The 26,816-nt window shown below is 38.3% G+C and overlaps 1 long non-coding RNA gene across 1 annotated transcript; it reads right to left on the bottom strand.

Moving 5' to 3' along the window:
• Positions 1–417: 417 nt before the first annotated feature.
• LOC138427580 (uncharacterized) lies at positions 418–26,466 on the bottom strand. Its single transcript, XR_011252082.1, has 2 exons — positions 26,345–26,466; positions 418–1,858 (listed from the first exon to the last, which is right to left on the bottom strand). It is a non-coding gene; the product is annotated as an uncharacterized lncRNA (long non-coding RNA).
• Between the last annotated feature and the right edge of the window lie 350 nt (positions 26,467–26,816).

Below are 26,816 nucleotides of genomic sequence, written 5' to 3'. Positions count from 1 at the left end.
TCACTGGAAGAACTGATGCTGAAGTTGAAGCTCCGATCCTTTGGCTACCTGATATGAAGAGCTGACTCATTAGAAAAGAACCTGATGCTAGGAAAGATTGAAGGCAGGAGAAGAAGGGGGTGAGAGAGGATAAGATGGTTGGATGGCATCACTGATTCAATGCACATGAGTTTGAGCAAGCTCCGGAAGACGGTGAAGGACAAGGAAGGTTGGCATGCTGCAGTCCACGGGGTTGCAAAGAGTCAAACACAACTTATCAACTAAACAACTGTGAGAAAAGTGGAATAGAATTAAAAATTCAAGGATAATCAGTGTAAAACAATGTAAAATATTTGTCAAAAGGAACTTATACTGTTTATATATTTCAGCGATACATTTCTCATTACTGAGTTGAATAGTTTCCAGTGAATTCATGTAAAAAGGTAATGAAGATTTATTTTTAAATGTCAACATTCACAGTATACCATAAATTACTAACTTTGTAAGAATTTAACTTTAAGATAGAAAACTCAAATTAACCTAATGACAAGCAAGAAGGGATTTTTTTCCAAAGATCTTCTAGGTTCAAAGACCTCGATATAGGAACCATCTTTTGATCATCCAGAGCTAAAAGAAGGTTGTGAACTCAGATCATGTTATTATAGCCGCTCATAGAATTGCCTTCACTGAATTTCATTTTAGCAATGTCTCCAGCTCTTATTAAAAATAATTACAGGAACAGCCATATGGAACCCATCACTTCAGAGGAATGTTATTAAAGGCAGTGTATACCATGTCACAAAATGCCCTCTAAACAAAGTTCCACATGAAAAATTTCTTTTGGAATTCTCTTCTAGGAAAAAGTTTGCTTCCCTTGAGTAGTTAGTGTGCTTCTTCCTTTCTCATCATAAGTCTTATAATGCTGGCTATATCTTCCTTCTTGCTTTGGCTTCCAGGAAGTTCGCCACTGAATCTGAGGTTAGAACAAAAGAATGATTTCAGTCCTAACAGATTACACAAGTTTTGCTGCAGTCCCATCAATCTACTCTTACATATAACTTCTTCCTCCTAGGTTTTTATTCTTAATTCTCTTTGCCCTGATTTTATGATGCATATTTGTTAACCTGTCCCCAAATCTTTGGGGAGAAAAGGTGGGGAGACAGGACATGAATAAATGTGAATTTGAATAATAAATATTCTTCTCAACAAGATATCCACAGGCAAATGACACGCTTGTTTCTCAGTGTATTCTTATCTGTGTTGGGGAGGAAAAATCACCAAAACAAGGATCCTCAGAGGTAAGAACAGGACAGCATCATTATTCCCAGGTAATGCTTTCTTTTAATCAGTTTCTTAAGTAAGTATACTCTGTGTATTTATTTCTTGGTATGAGCACAGGAATCGATCTAACCCTTGACTTCTGTATCCACTTAACAGGACTTAACAGTTTTCATGAAATAAAATTTCCATCAGATGCAGCAGTGTCTAGGTAGCTACAAAAGGTTGTTGCAGTTGTCCAGTCATGTGTCCAACTCTTTGTGACCCCATGGACTGTAGCACACCAGGTTCCTATGTCCTCTACTATCTCCCAGAGTTTGCTCAAATTCATGTGCATTGAACCAGTGATGTTGTCTAACCATCTCATCCTCTTCTCCTTTTGCTTCAATCTTTCCTAGCATCAGGGTCTTTTCAAATGAGTCGGCTCTTCATGTTGAGGTAGCCAAGTATTGGAGCTTCAGCTTCAGCATCAGTCCTTCCAATAAATATTCAGGGTTGATTTCCTTTAAGATTGGCTGGTTTGAGCTTCTTACCATCCGAGGGACTCTCAAGAGTCTTCTCCAGCACCACAATTCGAAAGCATCAATTCTTTGGTGCTCAGCTTTCCAAAAAAAAAAAAGAAAGAAAGAAAATGTGGGGACATTTAATAGTAGTAGGTCAAACTAAAACTTCTTGCCAAGAAAAAAATATCTAAAATACATCTATTCAGAAGCAATACTTTTATCTCCTTTTAGTGAAATCTGATTTAATGTGATAATCCCTTTCCTTCAGGTTTTGTCTCAAATGCATGACCTCTTCTAATCAATTATTATGGAAGGGGTCACCCCAGCAGCATACTGATGAGTAAGGAGAAATCCCTCTTGCCCACAGATGACACCGCTGGTTCTGCTTTCATCCCTACAGTCTCCTCAGCTCACCTCCACTCAAGATACCTGTTTCTTAGCCTTTCCTCATCCCGTTTCAACTTCTGAGAGACTGGCACTTTGTAACCATCTGACTTTCCCAGCTGAACCATATTTTCTTCAATCATCAATATTCAAACCAAGTTGAAGTACTAGAAATACAGAGATAAATGCCAATTATAAAATTGAATATTTATAATTGAATGCATAATTGAATATTAATTCAATATTTTATAATATTCATTGAATATAATTGAATATTCCAGAGACAAGAAGAAGATCTGTGAACATGGGAGAGCCTTCCCTCAAGAATTTGGTTTGCTCCTGACTTCTTTTCCCATTGAATACGTCTCTAAGCCCTATTTAATAATGTATCACAGGGTCCTCAACCTTTTTGGCACCAGGGACCGGTTTTGGGGAAGACAATTTTTCCATGGGCCAGGGCAGGGGATGGTTTTGGGATGATTGCTTTGCATTTATTGTGCACTTTATTTCTATTGTTATTACACCAGCTCCACCTCAGATCATCAGGCCTTAGAATTGGATGATGGGGACTGCTGCTGTATATCACCAGAGAAGGCAATGGCAACCCACTCCAGTACTCTTGCCTGGAAAATCCCATGGACAGAGGAAGCCTGGTAGGCTGCAGTCCATGGGGTCGCTAAGAGTCAGGCTCGACTGAGCGACTTCACTTTCGCTTTTCACTTTCATGCATTGGAGAAGGAAATGGCAACCCACTCCAGCATTCTTGCCTGGAGAATCCCAGGGACGGGGGAGCCTAGTGGGCTGCCGTCTATGGGGTCGCACAGAGTCGGACACGACTGAAGTGACTTAGCAGCAGCAGCAGCAGCAGCTGTATATCACACCACACTGCATGCCTCACACTTTCACTTCTACTCTATCATTTAAATAAATCCTATCATCACACAAACACATGCATACACAGACATACACACATGCACACACATATCACACAAAAGTTAATAGACTTTATGTATATGATTACACAGACATCTTCTCTAAGGGAGTATTCAATGGGACATTTGTTTGCCACGCAGAAAAATCTAACTTAAACTGGAAAGTTAATTAATTGGGAATAGAAATAAGTGCTTACTGACTCATAGTAATAATTCCTAACTAGGGGAAATTTTAAATCTATGTAAAGATGGATAAGGGGGACACAAATAGGTCCTTGAGATATATGCAGTAATAGGGAAACAAAATGTTATCCACCAAATTGTATTTGTCACTGAATTTTTTAAATAAATATATAAAAATATCACATTAGGGTATGCCTCCAAAGGTATGACTACGTAATAAAAAGAGACAGTTACTACCTCTGAGGAGTGTGGGTCCAGGAAACTGGTGGAATAATGTATTTCACTGACTACTGTGTAGAGGTTTGAGTAGTTACATTTAATCACAGGAGCTAGAAAACAGTGAAAATATTACTCAGTCATGTCCGACTCTTTGCAACTCCATGGACTGTAGCCTACCAGGCTCCTCTATCCATGGAATTCTCCAGACAAGAATACTAGAATGGGTTGCCATTCCCTTCTCCAGGGCATCTTCCCAACCCAGCAATCAAACCCAGGTCCTGTGCATTGCAGGCAGATTCTTTACTGTCTGAGCCACCAGGGAAGCCGGAATTGCTATACAATTTCCAAAGGAAAACAGTGAACTAGATAATACTGAAGTGAGGCATCTGTGAGGCCACAGATGAGGGAAGAGGACTGTAGATTGCCCTTTACTCCCATCATCACCCAATTATTGTCCCCATTAGTCCACAATGAATTTACAAAGAATGATTTTTTAAAATTGTTTGCTTTGTTGTGAGGGATTTAAACTTGCCGTACAGATATTGGAGTTAATTCTCAATAAAAAATTGAAGTTAAATATCCTCAGAATATGTCAATCTTAAAAAAAAAAAAAAAACTCCATCACTTTGTTTATAGCACAATGATTTGTCAAATTAGACAATGAAGTGACAAGATATTAGAATGTTTCTTTTTTAAAAATTTTGTTTATTTTCTTTATTTATTTTCGGCTGTGCTGAGCCTTCACTGCTGCTCAGGCTTTTCTCTAGTTGCAGCGAGTGGTGGTTACTCTGTAGCTGCAGGGAGCAACCTTCTCATTGTGATGACTTCTCTTGATGCTGAGCATGGGCTCTAGGGCACCCAGGCTTCCATAGTTGTGGCTCCTAGGCTCGGGAGCACAGGCTCAGTAGTTGTGGCACATGGGCTTAATTGCTCTGTGGCATGTGGGCTCTTCCTGCATCAGAACTGGAACCCATGTCTCCTGCACTGGCAGGTGGATTCCTGAGCCATTGGCCAGAATGTATTTCTTAAAGCCCATTAATAACACTGTATTCTGTGTGTATAATGTTCTACATTATGAAGATCCAAAAGATGCTGTATTTTACAACTATAATGATCCCTTGCATGTAGACAAAAGTCATTGGATAGGAACACTGATAAGCTTTTCTCTGATTAATCTGTCTTTGGTAGTTTAATTTTTAGACCAAACCAGAGATCCAAGAGGATCAAGAAAACATTTTCCCTCCTTCACAATCCATATGCTTAGACTCTCAGTTGAACTGCCACTCTTCCTTCACTCAGCTCAGTTCAGTTCAGTCGCTCAGTCGTGTCCGACTCTTTGCGACCCCATGAATCACAGCATGCCAGGCCTCCCTGTCCATCACCATCTCCTGGAATTCACCCAAACTCACGTGCATCGAGTCAGTGATGCCATCCAGCCATCTCATCCTCTGTCATCCACTTCTCCTCCTGCCCCCAATCCCTCCCAACATCAGGGTCTTTTCCAATGAGTCAACTCTTCACATGAGGTGGTCAAAGTATTGGAGTTTCAGCCTCAGCATCAGTCCTTCCAATGAACACCCAGGACTGGTCTCCTTTAGGATGGACTGGTTGGATCTCCTTGCAGTGCAAGGAACTCTCAAGAGTCTTCTCCAACACCACAGTTCAAAAGCATCAGTTCTTCGGCACTCAACTTTCTTCACAGCCCAACTCTCACATCCATACATGACCACTGGAAAAACCATAGCCTTGACTAGATGGACCTTTGTTGTCAAAGTAATGTCTCTGCTTTTGAATATGCTATCTAGGTTGGTCATAATTTTCCTTCCATGGAGTAAGTGTCTTTTAATTTCATGGCTGCAGTCACCATCTGCAGTGATTTTGGAGCCCAAGAAAATAAAGTCTGACAGTTTCCACTTAGCCTCATTCTAAAAGTATATATATGGAGAGCACTTTGATTTGACTCAAAATATATCAATTCAATATGGTAACATTGTTCTCTCATACTATTCAGATGGTGGTCTGACCTGCAGGCATCCACATACATGTACCTTTGTCTATGCTGTACCCCTGGCCATGGATCCATCTCCTCCTTGCTCAGATGCCCTTCATCTTGTGACTCCTTAGGTCATGCAAAGCAGTATCTGTTTTTCTCTCCCAGCCAATCCAGTCAATACCAACATGTTCTAGAGGACCCAACTTAAATGTAATCTCCCTGTCAGATCTTTATCCTTCTAAGATAGGGTTGTTAAATATCCCTGTTGGTACATTCTTCTGCAATTATAAAATCTTAAGAGATTTTCAAATGCTCTCATCTACTAGTCCTTTAGTATCCTGAAGGATGAGTACAAAACTTACTTATATCTGTTATCATTAGAACTTGACAGTTTTAGGAAATTATACATTTGCTGAAAGAAAATGAATAAAATAAACAGCAGGTGAACATCAGCTTGGAGAAAGGAATGGAAACCATGCCAGTGCTCTTGCCTGGAGAATCCCATGGAAAGGGGAGCCTGGCAGTCCATACAGTCACTCAGAGTCAGGCACAACTGAAGGGCCTTAGCATGAACAACAACTAGATTTAAAACAGAAGGTCCAAAGTATTCATTTTTATCCATTAAGTATTAAATTAGTTTAATAATGGCTAAAATAAAACCTATCTGTGACCATAAATTTTCATCTATTAACAGAGCTGCAAAATTCCTAATATGAACATAAGCATATGGAGAAATAGAAATGCAAATCAACCACATTGCACCCATCAAAAGCTAGAGAGTCAGTTTTCCATTAATGAATTAAAACCCTTTATTCATTATTTTTCAGAGTTAATGATCATAAGCATTAATTTCAGCTCTATACCATTAAACCTTTAAACCGGACAATTTTCAGACAATTGTATAATACTTTCATCAAGCATATTGATTTTATTCAAAATCCTGGCTGTAAAATTAAGCCCCCTAGCTTAAAGGCATTCATACAATTTTTCTAGATGTTAAAAGTGTAATTGGAACTATTTAATTAGTCAGATATATTAGTCTTTGAACTAAAATTAGTACTTCCTCTCATTCTGGAAAATAAAAATATACTAAAAAATAAATCATATACATCATTAAATCACCATTAACTTTGAATATCATGATGATATTGATAGGCAATTCTGAATATGGCAGTTGATATATTTTAATTATATTTTCTACCATAAAGGAATTTGAAGATAGTTAATTAAACTGAAAGTCATTCAGTCATGTCCAATTCTTTGCGACCCCATGGACTATACAGTCCATGGAGTCCATGGAATTCTCTAGACCAGAATACTGGAGTGGGTAGCCTTTCCCTTCTCCAGCCTTCTCCCTTCCCCTTTCCCTTCCCAACCTAGGAATTGAACCCAGGCCTCCCTCACTGCAGGCAGATTCTTTACCAGCCAAGCCACAAGGGAAGCCCAAGAGCACTGGAGTGGGTAGCCTAACACTTCTGCAGGGGATCTTCTGGACCCAGGAATTAAACCAGGGTTTCCTGCATTGAAGGTGGATTCTTTACCAACTGAGCTATCAGGGAAATCCTATAGTTAATTTAATTATACAGGAACTATAGCTTGTAAGGTAGTAAGAATCTCTTGGAATATTATAGATTTATTTATTTACAAATAATTTTCTCTTCAAAATAAAATTTCACTTCTAAATGCAATAGCTTATTTCCAAGTGAGTTTTCACATAGCCATTCTATAGAGTGCCATAGATAATGCTGCAAAACTCTTAGAATTTTTCTTTCCTTGGGACAAATTATCTCCATGCAGATATGCTAGACTTAATGCACAATAAAAGGACAATGTCTGTCCCTATAAATCTGAATCATAATACAAGATAACAGCCATTTAAAATTTTAACGCAGCTTAAGCTTCTCAGATATATTCTGGCTGGTATTGTCCATCTGTGTTTGTTCATAAATATCAGAAAAGGGAAAATTTTTAAATTTTTATTACACTGATTATTAACCATCTGCTAAATCTAAGAGAAAAAAACAGAAAAACAAGTAGGGATCAGCCATGTGTGTAAGGTGGGAAAAAATATAGTATTCCAGGGGTTCTTAACAAGGGGAGATCATGTGAATATACCAAGACCCTTTTAAAAAAATACAGATGCCTGTATCAACTCCTGGAAATTCAGATAGAGTTTTTCAAATGTGAGCCAACAGTTGAGAATCATTGTTTTAGGCAGAGCTAATGACAAATGCTACCACAGATAGGTGTTAAATAAATAAATAAAAGGAATATTAATATGCAAAAGTAATCAGAAAAACTTCTTTAGATTTTGCTTATAAAATATGAACTATTGAGGTATTGAATGATAGCCTAATACATAATGATTCAAGTTTTATTAAATTTTATCAAATTTTATCAAATTTTATTAAAAACCTTCCTGGTTTTTAATGTTATCCTTATTGATCCTTAATATTTACACAAATGAATTTCATCATTAATTCTTTCACAAATATTTCTTGACTTCAATTGCATACCAAGAATACATCTGGAGATGTAGAGAAAAATAAGATGAGGTGCCCCTTTCACTGAGAGACATATTTTTCCTTGAAAAACATGAACAATCATTTTTCATAGAACAATCATATACTTTCAAGAACAATCATATACTTTCATGATATGTGTGACAATTTGTCCAGAGTCTCTGTCATTTTGAAATTCTTAATATATATTTTTTAACAAATACTCATAGACTTTAGTAATCACCCATTTCAATTATCTCAGATTCCTAATCTCTATCATTCCTTTCCTTGCCTCTCAGCACCACACAATAGCTGGTTTTTCATTCTGGTTTTGTCTTTGATCTTGACATTTCACAAGTTTCACCTTTTATTATGGTTCTGCCCATAATGCCATGATATTTATTTGATCTCACCCTGCATAAACCTTAGTTTGCAAAGAAACAACCCCCTCCTTGTAGTGGTAATGGTGATGGTTTCTGTTATTGTTCCTCCAATTCTTTTTTTCTTTTTTTGTTGGTGGTTTTGGTTTCTAGGAGTTTAAACTGATGACTAAGAATTGAATTATCAAGGGAAACCTGAAGTGATCATGCTGAGCTCTAAGAGAAGTCTTTGTTCATCAACACAGGGTCCCAGTAAACCCAAGACCTGGAACAGGATGAAAGTGAAAGTCTGACTAAATGAGGAAGCAGACATAACTGCTCCAGCGAGTGCCTCTGGAGGATAATAAAGTTCATTAAGTAAGTGTCCAACAGTTACTTATGAAAGGATTACTATTAATGTATGGAAAGTTCTTAAAACAGTACCTGGCACAAAATAAGTGGCCAATAAATGTGAGTAGAAAGGGAAGGGAAAGGGAGGGAGGGAAGGAGGGAGGAAGGGGAAGGTTGGCAGCACTGGGAAAAAAGAGAGTGAAATTTCCTTGAGACAAAGCTTAACATTTTTTCTATTTAAGCCCCCAAATTGAACACATTGAACCCTTCTCATAATCTTCACCCCACAAAACCAAAGCCCTATCATCATAGAATACAATTGTTTCCAGCTCTTGTGAGGTTTCATGCCCCACCAAAGAGGCTTATCAAAGTGCTGTATTTCTTTCATCCACATTCAATTCCTTCCTAAGAAATACTGATAAGTATAATTTTCTTTATTTTTTTTTATTTCCTTAAGGTTCTAGCACCCTGGCCAGTTTTGAAAGTCTTTTACGGATTCAAATTTGTGAGCTTTCTTCCCAAACCGCTTATTGATAATGTTTTGTCTTTTTCACTCAGCCATCTATTACATTTCTCAGTTTGAAGAGCAGGTCTACAGGATGCTAAGTGATTTGCCTGGATGCAGAGTTCGTGGTTTTGTGGGGACTTCAACCTAACTGTCTGTCATCATTTGAGTACCCTTTCCTTTCCATTAATTTTTTTTGCTTAAAATTCAGATTGGAGAATTCACTATATTTCATATTTGGAAATTAAGAGCAATTAAAAATGAATTCTCTAAAAGTGTAAAAACCAATAGAAAATAGATAGGCAGCCTTTAAATTTTCTCCTCTAGTTTTACTGAAACCATTGTCAGTACACTAAGTTAATATAAGTTGCCTTAATTTGTTAAGGAGTGCATTTATTTACAATATGATCTAACAAATGCTATTCTAGTCTCTAACTAATTGTATATAATAGAATTTCCTATAATTATTTATATAATTATATAAATATAATATAATTAATGATTTTTGTTTCTGATCAGAGACACTATGACCTGTGGAGAAGGATTTGATCTATGTAAAGCCCCAGGGTGTAATAAGAAGGCAGACTATCACAATATTATGACATATTTTTAAGAACTGGGTTGGCACGGGGCTAATAATATAGAATAAAATGATTCTGAAGATTGCCATCAAATTTTCACATTCTTCAGATGATACTGTAATTCACAGTCTTCAGATAATAAGAGAGTAGGTTCTGGATGCTTTTATTTCATTTTCTCCACTTTTAAAAACTGGAATTGACCAATATCAAAAGAAAATTTTAAGTCATCAAATGTAAATAATCTTTCATCTTCCTAGAAACAAAGTGAGAAATGCACATTGGCCAGTATTCTAAATGGCCTTGTGAAAATAATATTGTTATTCAGTTAAGCTTTTATTGATTCAGTTAAGCTTTCTTTCATTTCTAGTAAAAAAAAAAGGGGGGGGGGTTCGTAAGTTTTTGATCAAAAATCTTAACTAACTCTCCAAGTAAAATAATAAAACAAGATCAGCCATTGTGACAAATAGTATTTTTCAAAAAATGACTGCACACTTACATAGCTTATTCCATGTACTCATCTTAAAATACAATATTTATGCTCCTTCATGGGGAGGTGAGGTTTGTGTGTCTTCCCCTTTAATCTGAGTGGACCCCTGTAACTGCCTCCACCAAGAGAGTATAGCAGAAATGATGCTATGTGATTTCCTACGCTAAGCTGCATAAGACATTTATTTTGGCCTCTATTTCTTTCTGGAGACTCATACCTTTGAAGTCTCAAATCACTCTACAAGAGACAGCTATAATAAAGATTTAATTCAGCAGAGACCACAATGAGAGAAGGAGAAATGCTCAAGAAGACCCAGCTGTTGTAGCTCTGGGCAATTTGAGTTTTCCCAGCCTAGCCTTCAGATGCATGAGTCAGAAGTCTTCAGCAGATTCTGGCTCCCAAACAGTGGACTGCCTCAGCCATGCTAAGTGGAAAGGAAATTAGGTGTCCTTACCAACCCAGCTTATACTGCTGATTCCTGCTACTTAAGCAAAATAAGATGTTTTAAATCACCAAGCTTCAGGTTTGTTACACAGAGGAATGAAACAGAGATGTCCACTCTACACAAAAACTGTGAATAAAGCAAATATGGCAGAGAACAGTTAAATCATTCATTCATTCGTACATTTTCATACATTTCCATAAATATGGATTAAGTACCTGACATGTGCCAGTCACTATGTCAGCCAGTAGCTGGTAGTAAGTAACAGAGGCAATGTTGGCCCCCCTCCATGAAATTTAAAGCACTGGAAATCTGCCAACAACAGGCAAGTCTATGAACAATCTGATGTCCTATAACAGTGGGCATTATTAGAGGAATCTAGAAAAAAAATAATTTTTACGGAAATGATGATGAAAATAGCTGACAAATTTCCTTTTCAATGGTGACATGTATTCCCCTGCTGACCATAGTCAGAATTTACGCTAAAGAACAATAGGGAAAAAAATTAAGTGAATGAGATAATTAGAATCTTGAAATCAGATCTAGTGTTTTATTGATATCTCTTTCTTTGCATTAAATTGTGAATAACAGACACTATGTTGGGACAATATAACATTTTATGATGTTTTGAAAACTGTGGGTCAGATTAGTCAGGAAAGTATAATTCTAAGATGACTTTACTATTGTTTGATTCAGCAAATAAATGATGCTGAGAGTCCCTTCAAACTTACAGTGTAATTTGTATTGTTTTATATGGTTTTAAATGTTCTTTATATGCAATATATTTCTCATAAATAGCAAAGCCAGGAATAAATTAAGGAAGCTTTGCACATACTAGTTATGCAAACTTAATCCAAATAGAGGCTCTAACACTCATCTCTATATCATGATAAACCTCCAAACAGCTGAGAATTTTTAGTGGGAGGATGAATCATATTATTCCATTTAGATTATTTCAGCATTAAAGGATATGGCTTATTCATGCTGCAGATGATAAAGCTGTGTGGTCAGGTTAATGCGAAAACTGAGCCAGATTTGAGAAACATGGGAAATTTTAATTAGAAGTTTATAAAAGTCTAAAAAATTTCTGAAGGGTTTAAGAATGAAATGAACTTAAAACAAATTTAGAGCTAATATATTAGCTAATATGCAGACAGTGATTAAGGGAAAACAGGTAGCTGGTACATAATTTGTATAATGGTCTCCTTTTTAAGGCTGGCTGTGGAAGCCAACTCTGGTTGCTTGCAGAGGTTGTTTGTTGTCAACAAAGAGCAATCAAAAGTGTGCTTCCCTTTGTCAGAGAACATGACACTCTCAAGCTTTAGGCTACTTTTGTTGGACTGAGACATTTGACTCTACCTCTAGAAACTAAGTTTAGATCTGTTTATTTCTCCTACTATCAGTTTATAATCATCTTATTTTCTTCACAGATTTGCTAGTGAAATTGACTGGAATATTACAAGGGAGAAAAAGCATCGTTCATGGAAAAGGAGGAAATGGGGAGAAAAGAGATGTTGATTATTAATTGCACGTGCCCAAGTGACCTTTTTCCCTTGACTATCACCTTACAAGTTAAGATGTTAAACCACTATTACCATGGAGGATACCTTAGTTATAAAGGGGTTATAATAGATGCAGTAAAATATTTTTAAAATATGCTCTAAAAGAAAGATGAATCCAATGCAATTCACATAAAGCCTAATGCATTATGTACAGTCTGTGCTTAATAAATGCATTCCTCATAAAATATACATCTATATGTCCTCCTTTCTTATCAATAAAGCAATCAAGCTGAGCATAAGATTATCCAGAAATTCTGCTCCATCCAATACAAAAATATAATCATATCCTTCCCTTTTTAAATCATGCTCAGATGAAAAGAAACAAGAAATGGTTACCTTTGCTATTTCATTGTATAAAGTATTTCATATTTAGCCTGCTTAAAATACTACATGCATTTTTTTTCATGTTTCCTGGTATAGAAGAGAAAAAAAAAAAACTGCAGCTTTTTACTTCTAACCCAGGAACTAATCTTGAAGTATAATCCAGGTTAGTAATTGAGATTGGTTGCAGTTACCTTGAAGCATCCAGGGACATTTTGTGCTACAAAGGCCTTATTTTGATTATCAGTAAATGGACATAATGTTAGTTCCTGATCTCTAAAGGAATTTGACTCTATGTTTGTTCTTTTAATATTCTTCTCCATTTGTCAGTTTAAACAGCCCATATCCACTGTATGAGTTGTTAGGCATCCAAATCACATCTCTCCAACAGAGTTTGCCCAAAGCATTTCTTCAGCTAAGATCAAGATTCTATGTTCAAAATGAGTATTAAGCTGGGTGCTGGCAATGTGCTCCCCTCTGATCTCCTATTTTTCATGTGAACAAATGACCCTTTAATTGCTGGATGTCATCATACCCCTGTATATTTAAAGCCACATTCAACTGATAAACAAATATCAGGTTAAGTCAGCCATGGTTCATTTTGGTATATTGTTAGGCAGATTCTACAGAATGCCTGAAATGTTTGTAGCATTCCTGCAGTCAAATTTTTGGATGATTATTATGAGAATAAGGGAGGGGTCTTTAGAAAGACAAGATAATATACAACAGCTTTTACTTCCCCCTACCCCGACTTCACTGCCCCCCAACTTCAGATCTTATATGATTATTTGCTGCACACCAGCAGACCCTATGGTTCTCTCTAATACCTGTTAAGGCATCTTTGTATACTTCACTAGCAAGCGTGTCATTTGGAAAGGCAAGTACCACTTTACACGAGGCAGGACTTTGTATATCTCTCACATTCATTTTTCTCTCTGACGAGCAAAAATCGCAGGTCTCATTTTCCAATCCTTATTAAAATGTGTGATCCTGGTTGTTTGGAAGGCTCATTAGTGCCATTGCTCAGTGATGGACTGCACATCTTTATAAGAAAGACAGATTGTATGGATGCATCAGGATGCTGGCCATAATGAAACCCAAGTGCATCCCACACAAGCCTCAGAATCTAGATCTTCATTTGCTTTTGTAAAAAATGAGAACCCAGATGAGTGTTTGAAAACACAGCTATTCCTAGTTTTCTCAGTAATAAGCATGCCCCACTATTGCATACAAGACCTTCAGGGAAAGTAAAAGAACTATGTAATTCTTTGCAACTAAAGTGCAGAGATCAGGCAAAAAAGCAGAGGGCTGTTAGGGATGGATTAAAAATATACACAGGGAACTTCCCTGGTGGTCCAGTGGCGAAGACTCCAAAGTCCCAATGCAAGGGGACCAGTTTCGATCCCTGGTCAGGGAACTAGACTCCACAAGCCACAACTAAAACCCAGTGCAGCCAAATAAATAAATAAATAATAATTTTTTTAATGTATGCAAGATCAAATTCAGAGACTTGTCTTATCAGTGATAAAGCACTGGTCTCTTGGGTGATGGTGTCAAAGGCATTTAATTTTCTGTACTTTTCAACTTTCTTTCCAAAAAAAAAAAAAAAATGAGTCACAGAGTGGTTTTCTCTAGATCACAAACTGCCAAAAGTTGAGCTAAATGAAACGTTATTTTCTCAAAATAAAAAGAAAACCACAGGTATAACCTTGCAACAATAAAGCAATTATAATATTAATACTTCTGAGTCTTGGGGAAAATGAAGCAAAATTCTGCTACAGAGTGAGTAATCCAGAGTTTTTAAATTAATGTGCTCCTCCATAACTAATGAGCTATGCATATGTGTGGTTTCGGTTCCTGAAGTATTTCACAAAAGAGGACTCCATGGGATAAATATATACTGATCTTTCAGTTCCAAGACCTTATTTTGCCTCAGAGCTGACACTTACTCACTGGGTGGGATGGACGAATCATTTAACCCCAGTGGGCCACATGCCTTACCTGTCTCATGGAGTTGCTATTTAAAATATATATGGGACTTCCCTGGTGGCTCAGAGGTTAAAGCGTCTGTATCCAACGAGGGAGACCTGGGTCCGATCCCTGGGTTAGGAAGATCCCCTGGAGAAGGAAATGGTAACCCACTCCAGTACTCTTGCCTGGAGAATCCCATGGATGGAGAAGCCTGGTAGGCTTCAGTCCATGGGGTCGGAAAGAGTCAGACATGACTAAGCAACTTCACTTCTTCACATATATATATGTGTATATATATATATATATATAGATAGATAGATAGATAGATAGATAAGGAATTTCTGGAGTTATTTGGACCTTTGAGACCATCTGAATCAATCTTTATTCTTATATGAGCAAATTTAAGCAAAAAGAAATTAAGTAACATTACCAAGGTCATCCAGTATTTAAGTGGTGATTAAATTAATACCAAATTATGACCTAATAAAATAATTTTATTAAAAATATATTACTTATATTATTTTATTATTCATAGATATATAAATTAAAACTAAAATGTAGCATTGATCCTAATTAAAGCTCAAATGCATAAATGACTGTATCTAATAAATAACATATGTAATATATATCTCTCTTGAAAGTTACCTTAAAAGATCCCGACTAAACATTGTATTTTCTGGGATGATACTATTAACTTTCTCCAACATTTTATAATTATAAAAGAGAGTTAGGACATTATATACAGAGAAAATACAGTTATATTAATGGGATTTAAAAGCCAAAATATTTTAATTTCTTTTCATTTTTTACCTAATTTATCAAAATTGTGTCATAAAAAATTGATAGAATTTGGTTTAATTTTTTTCTGGGTATTTATATTTTATGAAGATACTTCTTCTCTTAAAAATAGAAGTAACTTAATGCAATGTTATATCTCTCATTGGATCATGTAATAGAAAAATTACTCTTATGGAAAAACAGATAGAATCCAAATAGAGCCTTTAGTTTAGATAATAGTGATTGGCCCACCTGATGCGAAGAAGTGATTCATTGAAAAAGACCCTGATGCTAGGAAAGACTGAAGGCAGGAGGAGAAGGGGACAACAGAGGATGAGATGGTTGGGTGGCATCACCAACTGGATGGACATGAGTTTGAGCAAGCTCCAGGAGTTGGTGATGGACAGGAAAGCGTGGGGTTGCAAAGAGTCGGGCATGACTGAGCGACTGAACGAAACTGAACTGAATGTTAATTTCTTAGTTTTGACAAATGTTCCATAATTAGGTAGTATGTTAACTTTAGGGGAAACTAAGTAAAGGCTTAAAACTCAACATTCCTCAACATCACTCATTATCAGAGAAATGCAAATCAAAATGACAATGAGGTACCATCTCATGCCGGTCAAAATGGCTGCTATCAGAAAGTCTATAAACAATAAATGCTGGAGAGCGTGCAGAAAAAAGGGAACCCTCTTACACTGTTGGTGGGAATGCAAACTAGTACAGCCACTATGGAGAACAGTGCGGAGATTCCTTAAAAAACTGGAAATAGAACTGCCATACAACCCTGCAATCCCACTGCTGGGCATACGCACTGAGGAAACCAGAATTGAAAGAGACACGTGTACCCCAATGTTCATCACAGCACTGTTTATAATGCCAGGATGTGGAAGCAACCTAGATGTCCATCAGCAGACGGATGGATAAGAAAGCTGTGGTACATATAGATAATGGAATATTACACAGCTATTAAAAGGAATACATTTGAATCAGTTCGAATGAGGTGGATGGAACTGAAGCCAATTATACAGAGCAAAGTAGTTAGAAAGAAAAACACCAATACAGTATATTAACGCATATATATGGAATTTAGAAAGATGGTAACGATGACTCTGTATGCGAGACAGCAAAAGAGACACAGATGTAAAGGACAGACTTTTGGACTCTGTGGGAGAAGGCGAGGGTGGGATGATTTGAGAGAATAGCATTGAAACATGTATATTATCATATGTGAAATAGGTCACCAATCCAGGTTCGATGCATGAGACAGGGTGTTCAGGGCTGGTGCACTGGAATGACTGAGGGATGGGATGGGGAGGGAGGTGAGAGGGAGGATCAGGATGGGGAACACACGTACACCCATGGCTGATTCATACGAATGTATGGCAAAAACCAGTACAATATTATAAAATAATTAGCCTCCAATTAAAATTTAAAAAATAAATAAAATAAAGAAATTCCAGGGACCTCCCTGGTGGGTCCAATGGTTAAGAATCCACCTTCCAATGTAGGAGGAATGGGTTCAGTCTTTGGTCAGGGAACTAAGATCCCACATGCCTTGCAATAAAATAAAAACAACAAAAAAAGATAAAACAGAAGTGATATTGTAACAAATTCAATAAAGACTTTAAAAATAGTCCGCATTAAAAAAATTTTTAAGGAATTCTCTTGTAAAATATTTCTGAAAAGCAGTAAAGGGGACCTACTTTATCTCAAAATAAATAAAAATTTAAAAAAAAATAAAATTCAACATTCAAGAAACAAAGATCAGGGCATCCAGTCCTATCACTTCATCACAAATAAATGGGGAAACAATGGAAACAGTGACAAATTTTATTTTCTTGGGCTCCAAAATCACTGTAGATGATGACAACAGCCACAAAATTAAAAGATGCTTGCCCCTTGGAAGAAAAGTTATGACAAACCTAGACAGTACATTAAAAAGCAGAGACATTGCTCTGCCGACAAAGGTCTGTATAGTCAAAGCTATGGTTTTTTCCAGTACTCATGTGCTGATGTGAGAGTTGTACCTTAAAGAAGGCTGAGTGCTGAAGAACTGATGCTTTCAAATTGTGGTGCTGGAGAAGACTCTTGAGAGTCCCTTGGACAGCAAGGAGATCAAACCAGTCAATCCTAAAGGAAATCAACCCTGAATATTCATTAGAAGGACCGATGCTGAAGCTGAAGCTCCAATACTCTGGTCACCTGATGTGAAGAGCTGATTCATTTGAAAAGAGCCTGATGCTGGGAAAGATTGAAGGCAGGAGGAGAAGGGAACGATAAAGGATGAGATGGTTGAATGGTATCACTGATTCGATGAACATGAGTTTGAGCAGGTTCTGGGAGATGGTAAAGGACAGGGATGCAGTCTGTGGGGTTACAAAGAGTCAGACACAACTGAGTGACTGAGCAACAACAACAAAGTAAAAGATATAAGGAAAATTCTCTATATTGTTTTTGCAACTTTTCTATAAATCTAAAATTATTCCAGAATAAAAAGTTTAGCTTTTAGCGTAGAAGTAAAATTGAGAAATATCAGTAAGGGGATATGCTGAGCCAATAAAAGCAATCTTAATTGAACAGGAGAATGATGAAAGATAGTAATTGCAAAGAAATAAAAGAACAAAGTCAGGAGAGAAAGAAGGAAGTGGGGAGGGAGGAAGAAAGAAGGAAGGAAGGGGAAAAGGAAGCAAATTTTTCTAGTTCCTCCTAACCATAGAGATATAGGGACATATTTTCCCTAAAACCACAAACTGTCCAGGTCCTACCGTATGAAATGTTATTGTTCAGTCGTGTCTGACTCTTTGTGATGTCCATGTCCTAAATTTACTCATTTAATCCTAAAAATACAATGAAGTAGTTGTTTTATTACCCCCATTCTAGAGATGATTGAGCTGAGCCACAGAAAATTTAATTACTTGCCTAAGCTCCTAGGATTTAAACTAGGATCTAATAAATACCAGTCTTTGCAGCAAAAGAATGACTGGCTTTCCTTTCTATGAAACTCTGATGGACTTGTGCCCTTTAATGATTTACAAAGTGAAGCAATACTTTTCTTTCAGTTTTTGCTTGCAGCCGTTTTAGTTTCCCTACTTATGCAGGAGGCTGAACCCAGAATGGACTTCCTTTAAAATTATTAAGTTTTACTCACAAGTATAGCTTTGAGTGTTGCCTAAGATAAAGTTAGGTTGCTCCAGGCAGAAACTGAAAGACTACCCCACTCTGCATATTTTACCACTTAGGACTTCAAGTAAAATCTCACAAAACCCTCCCAAGGAAAGATCTCTTAAGTTTTTTCATTACAGCTCTCTTTCTCTAAAGCTCAGATTTAGTCAAAGAGGCAGGACCAGGTGATAGATACACTACTTTGTAATTAATCCTTTCCATCTTACTGCTTGCTTCATCATTTTCCATTTTCCTGTCTCTCCTACTTCTATCTCTGGATTTTTCAGTTTCTTTCCTAGAGGCCACCTGATCCTCCCCACATCAACAAAAGCAAAATGGGAGTTGTGGGAGCCAACATGTCAACTGACCAGCCTCTCCAAATCTAGGAGTCGACTCAGCTGGGACATCCTCCTTTGTAAGCTAATATGTGGGCAAGCATAAGGTAAAGCAGAAAGGGTAATATTCTTGTGAATTTAAATAACTGTGGTTTCCTAAGAGGCTAAATATCTATGAATAGAAGCATCTTTCTGTACACCTGGAAAAAAATTCAATAAATATCCATTGCTATTTAGCAATTTCAAATTTACAAATAAAGAAGAATGATGTTTGAAAAGGGGCAGTATTTTCCCTAGGGGCTTCAGCTACATAGATACCTGTATTTCCTAACCCTGCTAAAGTAACAAACCCAGAAGACATAGCTCATTAAGTGGTGAAATATATTCACACTTCCACAGCTGCACATGAGCTCAACCCCAGAAGGTCACTGTGAGAATTAAATGAGATGATGTGAAAATACTTGAAAACACTGAAAAGTCTTATCATTGTAAACCATTATTGTTGTTAAAGTACATTTTCCTATCTCCTAGGATTAGTGAGATGGGATGCTACAATGAGATATTAATTGGCAAGTTTTTCTCTACCTTCTTTTTTGCCTTGTGTTCATCTTTCCTTAGGGTACTTTATTACCCCAAAGGTCTCCCCCATTGCAGGCAGATTCTTTACCAACTGAACTATCAGGGGAGACCTGGGTTCAATACTCAGGCTGGGAAGATCTCCTGGAGAAGGGAATGGCAATCAACTCCAGTATTCTTGCCTGGAGAATCCCACAGACAGAGGAGCCTGGAGCGCTCCAGTCCATGGGGTCGCAAAGAGTTAGACACGATGGAGCGACTACACTTTCACTTTCAAGGCCCATGAAGTGGTTTGAACAACTTGCTGGATATCAGAATAAGGCAGGACTGCTGTCCACTGACACTGCAGCAGCTGATCACTGCCCCAGGACTGAAAATTATAACCAAGGAGAAGAAAGACAAGGGGGGTGGGGGGGGAACCAACTTTAATTTCCTTTTAGTTTAAACTTGAAATGACCTTCAAATAAATCCCTGAGTTGGACTGAATTTCCCCACAAGCTTAAGGAGGAAAATAAAAACCTTCTCTGCCTTCAGATGGAATGCAGCTTGAAATAGAAATTAAAATCAGTTATAAAAAAAGGTAGGGAATTCGCTGGTGGTCCAGTGGCTAGGATTCTGTGCTCTCATCCCTTATCAGAGAACTAGATCCTGCATGCCTCAATTACCACTAAATTTAAAAACGAAAAAGAAAAAGTAGTTATATTCTGTATGAAAGATATTATGTGAAAATTAATATTTGCTATGTGTTGGATCATAGAAAAAGCAAGAGAATTCCAGAAAAACATCTATTTCTGCTTTAATGACTATGCCAAAGCCTTTGACTGTGTGGATCACAATAAACTGTGGAAAATTCTGAAAGGGAATACCAGACTACTTGACCTGCCTCTTGAGAAACCTATATGCAGGTCTGGAAGCAACAGTTAGAACTGGACATGGAACCACAGACTGGTTCCAAATAGGAAAAGGAGTGTGTCAAGGCTGTATATTGTCACCCTGCTTATTTAACTTATATGCAGAGTACATCATGAGAAACACTGGAGTGGAAGAAACACAAGCTGGAATCAAGATTGCTGGAAGAAATATTAATAACCTCAGATATGCAGATGACACCACCCTTATGGCAGAAAGTGAAGAGGAACTAAAAAGCCTCTTAATGAAAGTGAAAGCGGAGAGTGAAAATGTTGGCTTAAAGCTCAACATTCAGAAAATGAAGATCATGGCATCCGGTCCCATCACTTCATGGCAAATAGATGGGCAAACAGTGGAAACAGTGTCAGACTTTATTTTTCTGGGCTCCAAAATCACTGCAGATGGTGATTGCAGCCATGAAATTAAAAGACACTTAGTTCTTGGAAGAAAAGTTATAATCAACCTAGATAGCATATTCAAAAGCAGAGACATTACTTTGCAGACTAAGGTCCATCTAGTCAAGGCTATGGTTTTTCCAGTGGTCATGTATGGATGTGAGAGTTGGACTGTGAAGAAAGCTGAGTGCCAAAGAATTGATGCTTTTGAACTGTGGTGTTGGAGAAGACTCTTGAGAGTCCCTTGGACTGCAATGAGATCCAACCAGTCCATTCTGAAGGTCAGCCCTGGGATTTCTTTGGAAGGAATGATGCTAAAGCTGAAACTCCAGTACTTTGGCCACCTCATGCAAAGAGTTGACTCATTGGAAAAGACTCTGCTGCTGAGGTATTGGGGGCAGGAGGAAAAGGGGATGACAGAGGATGAGATGGCTGGATGGCATCACCACTCGATGGATGTGAGTCTGGGTGAACTCCGGGAGTTGTTGATGGACAGGGAGGCCTGGTGTGCTGCCGTTCATGGGGTCGCCAAGAGTCAGACACGACTGAGTGACTGAATGGAACTGATGTGCTATTTCTGGTAAGACAATGTTAAAAATGGAATAATAATCTTTCACTCAAAAATTCTGCTTCACATCTCTTGCATGCGTTTCTGTTCTGGACATACTAGCACTACTTTAGCTCATATGGTAAAGAATCTGCCTGCAATACAGGAGACCCGGGTTCAATCCCTGAGTCAGGACGATCTCCTGGAGAAGAGAATGGCAATTCAGTCTAGTATTCTTGCCAGGAGAACTCCACGGACAGACCACAGTGTCCCAAAGAGTTGTATACAACTGAGAGTCTAACACGACTAATGTTTTACCTAGTCTGTAAGTATTATCAAATCAGTAGATGAAATTTTAAAAAGGAACAATAAAACGATTACAGGGAATTTTCCATGATGTTTATTTAACTAATATTTTGAAAGCCTTGTTCTTCATTTAGTCTCAGCACCCCATCTCCATAATTTTAAAAATTCTCCCCTAAATGTATTCTACTGAAGCCCTCCTTTCTGGAGGCACCAATATATAAAATGGAAACATAAATATCTAGAGAAATTTAATTCTGCGTTTAATCTCATTGGTATCAAGTAGTTATTTTTCTTCCCTGCCCCACTTCAGGAAAAGCCACACAGGATGGCTTTGGGCCAACAGGATGTTAGCAAATGTGACACAGAATGAGGCTGGATGGGACCTTGGGAAACTGGTTTTACTCACTTGTGCTTCTGATATCAACACAAGAAGAGCCTCCCCAGAGTACCTACTGCCCCTTCAGCCTGGGCCCAGAATAAACACAAATGGAGCAGATATGGGTTCAACTCTCCAAAAGAGCCAGCTCCAGCTTCATCCACAGCTCAAACTAGAGCCACCCCATTTCTCTCACCCTCATCTGTTCCTTCCCAGGCCACCCATGTGCTCAGTCACTAGTCGTGTCCAACTCTGTGCGACCCCATGAACTATATAGCCCACCAGACTCCTCTATCCTTAGAATTTTCCAAGCAAGACTACTGGAGTGGGTTTCCTCCTCCAGGGGATCTTCCTGATCCAGGGATCAAACCCATGTCTCTTATGTCTTCTGCACTGGTAGGTGGATTCTTTACCACTAGCACCACCTGGGAAGTCCATGGGCAGGAATAAATTGTTTGGCACCTAAATTTTGGATTAGTTTGTTAAATAACAATAACTGATAACATAAGACCTTAGAGTCACTTGATTCTTAACCCTTTTCTTGTAATAATAGTAAATTTGCCCAAAATAGTTGGGTAACTTGTCCATAGTCATTGTTGAGACAGTGGCAGAGTTGAGCTCTATGTACACCTGCACTGCTAATGTTCATAAAGCCACATTTCCCAGAACTGAATGGACAGTTTTATTTTAGAAAATCATAAATAACCAAGGGAGAACTATGTTTCATTTCCCCCAGCACTGTGCATGGGCCTGGAGCCAGCACCACTCCTAAAGGTAAAATCCACATCCAACTCTATTTCCCAGGATCATCTCACATGATGCTCAGTAAGCAATAGAGAGGGGTGCTGCCTCCCACAGTGAAGATTACTCATGCCTTTGCTTTAATTGAAAGGTACAAGTGTACAGTCCTCCCAATAGTGAGAATCAAGTCTTTATCAGGGGGAGAAAGAAAGAAGGAATAGGGAGGAAGAGAGAGACATAAAGAGAGAGGGAGGAAAGAATGAGAATGGGGAAAAAAAGGAAAGGAGAGGGAAAAGGGGGGAGACATAAAGAATACTGACAAGAATATGTTACAGAATTTCCCTGGCAATCCAGTGGTTAAGCAGTGGGTGTGGATTCCAACACAGGGTGTGTGGGTTCAATCCCTGGTTGAGAAGCTAAGATTCACATATGCCTCATGGCCAAAAAAAAAAAGACAGACATAATATAGAAGCAGTACTGCAATAAAATCAATCAAATCCTTAAAAATGGTCCACATCAAGAACATCTTTAAAATATATATATATATTTTAAATATATATATATATACACACAAATATAACGTTATCTTTCTCCAGCTCTACTGCTTTGATGGCAAATAAAATGGATGAAAAGCATGGCAGTCATTATTGTATTTTTGGCAACATACTTGTGGTTGTGCCCATGTAACAGAAGGCACCTAGGTGCAAGAATCTGTGTGTCTCAAGAGGAGCCAGGAGTGGGGCTGCTCTGGAAACATGGCTAGCTGGAATAGTGAGTGAGTAGGTTGAGAAGGAAGGAGAAGGCAATAGCACCCCACTCCAGTACTCTTGCCTGGAAAATCCCATGGATGGAGGAGCTTGGTGGGCTGCAGTCCATGGGGTCGCTGAGAGTTGAACACGACTGAGTGACTTCACTTTCACTTTTCACCTTCATGCATTGGAGAAGGCAATGGCAACCACTCCAGTATTCTTGCCTGGAGAATTCCAGGGACAGGGGAGCCTGGTGGGCTGCCATCTATGGGGTCACGCAGAGTCAGACATGACTGAAGCGACTTAGCAGCAGCAGCAGGTTGAGAAGGAAAAGGGAATTTGCATTCTAACATGTCTCATGTCCCATGTAAACATAACCCTGAAAGTTCACAGACTTCAGACATTATCAACATACACACAGACATATGCACAAATAAAATAACAATAAAACAGGGTGAAACATATCATGAAATTGGGAGATGGGAGTCTGTAGGTTCTGTGAAGATTGTTCTCTTGAACTTAAATCTATCTTTAAACAGATGCAAGCTGTATCACTATTCTCTTAGGAATATGATCCTATACTAACTTTTTTCAAAAATAACAAAGATTCTAAGGTGACTAGTAGCAACCTTATATATATTTTGTAACATAAAATATAAAGAATAGGATGAAAATCTGCCTGATATGGCATCCAATCATACCACAAAAAATGAGTTTTAGAAACATTCAAGGAAATAACAAAGGCCATATTTTCCCTTTGCCATGTGTAAGGGATTCCCATTGAAGTCAATGGGATTTTACATAAAAATCAATGGCAAATTATGGTCCTTAATGAAAGAGGAAATTATAATTATAGAGCTGCTAGTAGCATGACTAGAGTTAAGGCTGAGCAGTCTTTTCCATTATCACTTATCAGGATTTAATAGCTCAGCTGTTTTGAGTTCTACTTGGCTGAAATGTGACATTCAACTCATCAGGCTGGGTGTAATTAGTTAATATTATTGTTATTACACAAACAAATATTTTAGTTAGTAAAGCATTTTTTAAATTGTGAAGCTTAAAAGGAATGTTTTTTTCTAGTGACAGGTGCAAGGGTGGAGAAAGAGAGAGAAAGGAGACATTCTTCAAAGAAGGTAACATGTTGGCATATCCCTCAACTGGAATAACTCACTTTCTTTTGATTGTGGCTTCAGTGTGATCTTCTAGGAAACAGTATCTCCTGGGGGAAGGGGCAGCACTTCCCAGAAGGCTCAGGGAAGACCATTCGCTGGTTTCTTTCCACCCATTTTGCTATTATGTGGATAAGTTCATGTGCAGCTTCCCTGGTGGTCCAGGGGTGAAGAATCTGCCTACAAATGCAGGAAACACAGATTCGATCCCTGGGTCAGGAAGATCCCCTGGAGAAGGAAATGGCCACCCACACCAGTATGCTCGCCTGGGAAATCCCACGGACAGAGGAGCCTGGCAGGCTATAGACCTTGGAGTCGTAAAAGAGTCGGACACAACTTAGTGACTAAACGACGAAGTGCATAAAAGAGCAACACACCACGAGGCGCCTAGAAATTCTCAGATCCCCACTTGACAAGGCCAGTCCTGCTTTGCTGCTTAAAAGTACATCTCCCTTGGCTTATACATGTTCTCCTGTTGCTCACAGGCTATAGGAATGTCCATCTGAGATGTGGACAGACCTTAGACCAGAACCTTTTAATAGATCCCAAGCAGAGTTGTCAGCATATGCGGCCAGTATCCTCTCACTCTCCCAGGTGGGTGGCCTTCAGAGACCAAGTTACAGACTGTAAATCAAGCCCAGTGAGAAAACTAGAGCAGCAAACTCTCTCTTTTTTCTCTTTAAAGTAGTTTTTGTATTCACAACCCCAGAGTTTCTGGGCACTTACAAAGGCCACCTGTGGATCCTTACATGGAAATGTTCACAACCTATAGAAGGGGTGGATCAAGGGAATAGAATGTGAAAGGAAAAAAAAATCTTGTCTATTATATGCATAATGCACTTTCCGTGCATTGTTTAATTGAATCCCATAACTACTGTAGTGTGTAGCCTTTCATCCCCAAATGTGTAGCATTTTATTTACAGAAAAGCAAAATGAAATTCAAAGAAATTAAGTGATTTTTCCCAGATGGTTCAGTTAGTCCATGGCAGGGATGAATGTCAGTCTCAAATCTTAGAAGGCAAATCCAGTACTTATCCTATTTCCTTCCTAACTTCCAAATCCAAACCTCTACTCTCTCTTCAACACGGTCCACTGAGGGTTTCCATCCTGTTCTCTTAGACAAGTGACTCTTATCAGGTCTACTGACCACCTGCATTGCCAAATCCAGTGGTCGGCATCCATCTTCATTCTTCACAACTTCTTGTCCACACAAAGCAGTTGGAAATCCTCTCTGACTCTCTTTTCCAAAATGGCTGCTATCCTGTGGTAAGTTTTCTTCCTGCCTCCCTGAAAGCTTTTTCTCGGTGTCTTTTGATGGCAACTCCTCCCTTGCTCAGTCTATAAATGCCCCCAGCCTCAACCCTCGGCCCTTTTCTTCTCTTTTGTCTTGCTCACTCCTGCCCTAGGGGCTTCCACTCAAACTCTTCTTTTATCTCTGTATAGAAGATAATACCATTCTACACTGAGATGTGGACTTGTATATATAACTCCCTATTCAATAATTCCATGCATTTCTAATAAGCATCTTACATGCAACATTTCCAAAATAAACTCTTACCTCCCGCACCCATTGGAAAAGACTCTATCCCTTCTCTATTTTCCCCATCTGAGTGAATAGCGCTGCCCCTTTTGTTGCTATTGAAACCACAAATAAAAACAGTGTGTCATCCTGTCTTTCTCTTGCCCTCTATTATGACTCTATCAATAAATCTAGATGATTCCGCATCTAAATAATGCCAGAGACTTACCCATGCTTTCCAGCATCGATATTCCAGGTCTGCAATTACCTACTAACTAGGCTCCCAGCTTCCACTCCATTAGGTAGCCAAAGTGATTTTTTCAGCAGAAATCAGATGAAGTTACTTTCAGCCTTTAAAGTGTTCCAAAAAGAAATACAAAGTTAAACACACACACCAAAACTACCCCACAACCTTTAGACTATAATCCAAGTTCCTTTCCAAAATCTAACCAGGACCTCACCCTCCTCATTAGCCTGCCTTATTTCATACATCTCACACTCTTATGACAGACTGTAAGCCAGACACTGGTCCTATTGTTGTCCCTATTCTCTTGTTCCCCCACAAGCAGGATGCCACTTCCACTACCTTGAGGACTTTGCACTTAATGTTTACACTGTCAGGAACACCTTGAGTTTTGCATAATTGGATCCTGCTTGTGATTGATTTCTAAGCCAACTGTCAGCCTCTTAGAAAGGCATTC

This window comes from Ovis canadensis, chromosome 1, assembly GCF_042477335.2.
Source record: "Ovis canadensis isolate MfBH-ARS-UI-01 breed Bighorn chromosome 1, ARS-UI_OviCan_v2, whole genome shotgun sequence".
In the NCBI taxonomy this organism is placed as follows: domain Eukaryota; kingdom Metazoa; phylum Chordata; class Mammalia; order Artiodactyla; family Bovidae; genus Ovis; species Ovis canadensis.
This window is presented reverse-complemented; position numbering and strand designations above follow the sequence as displayed.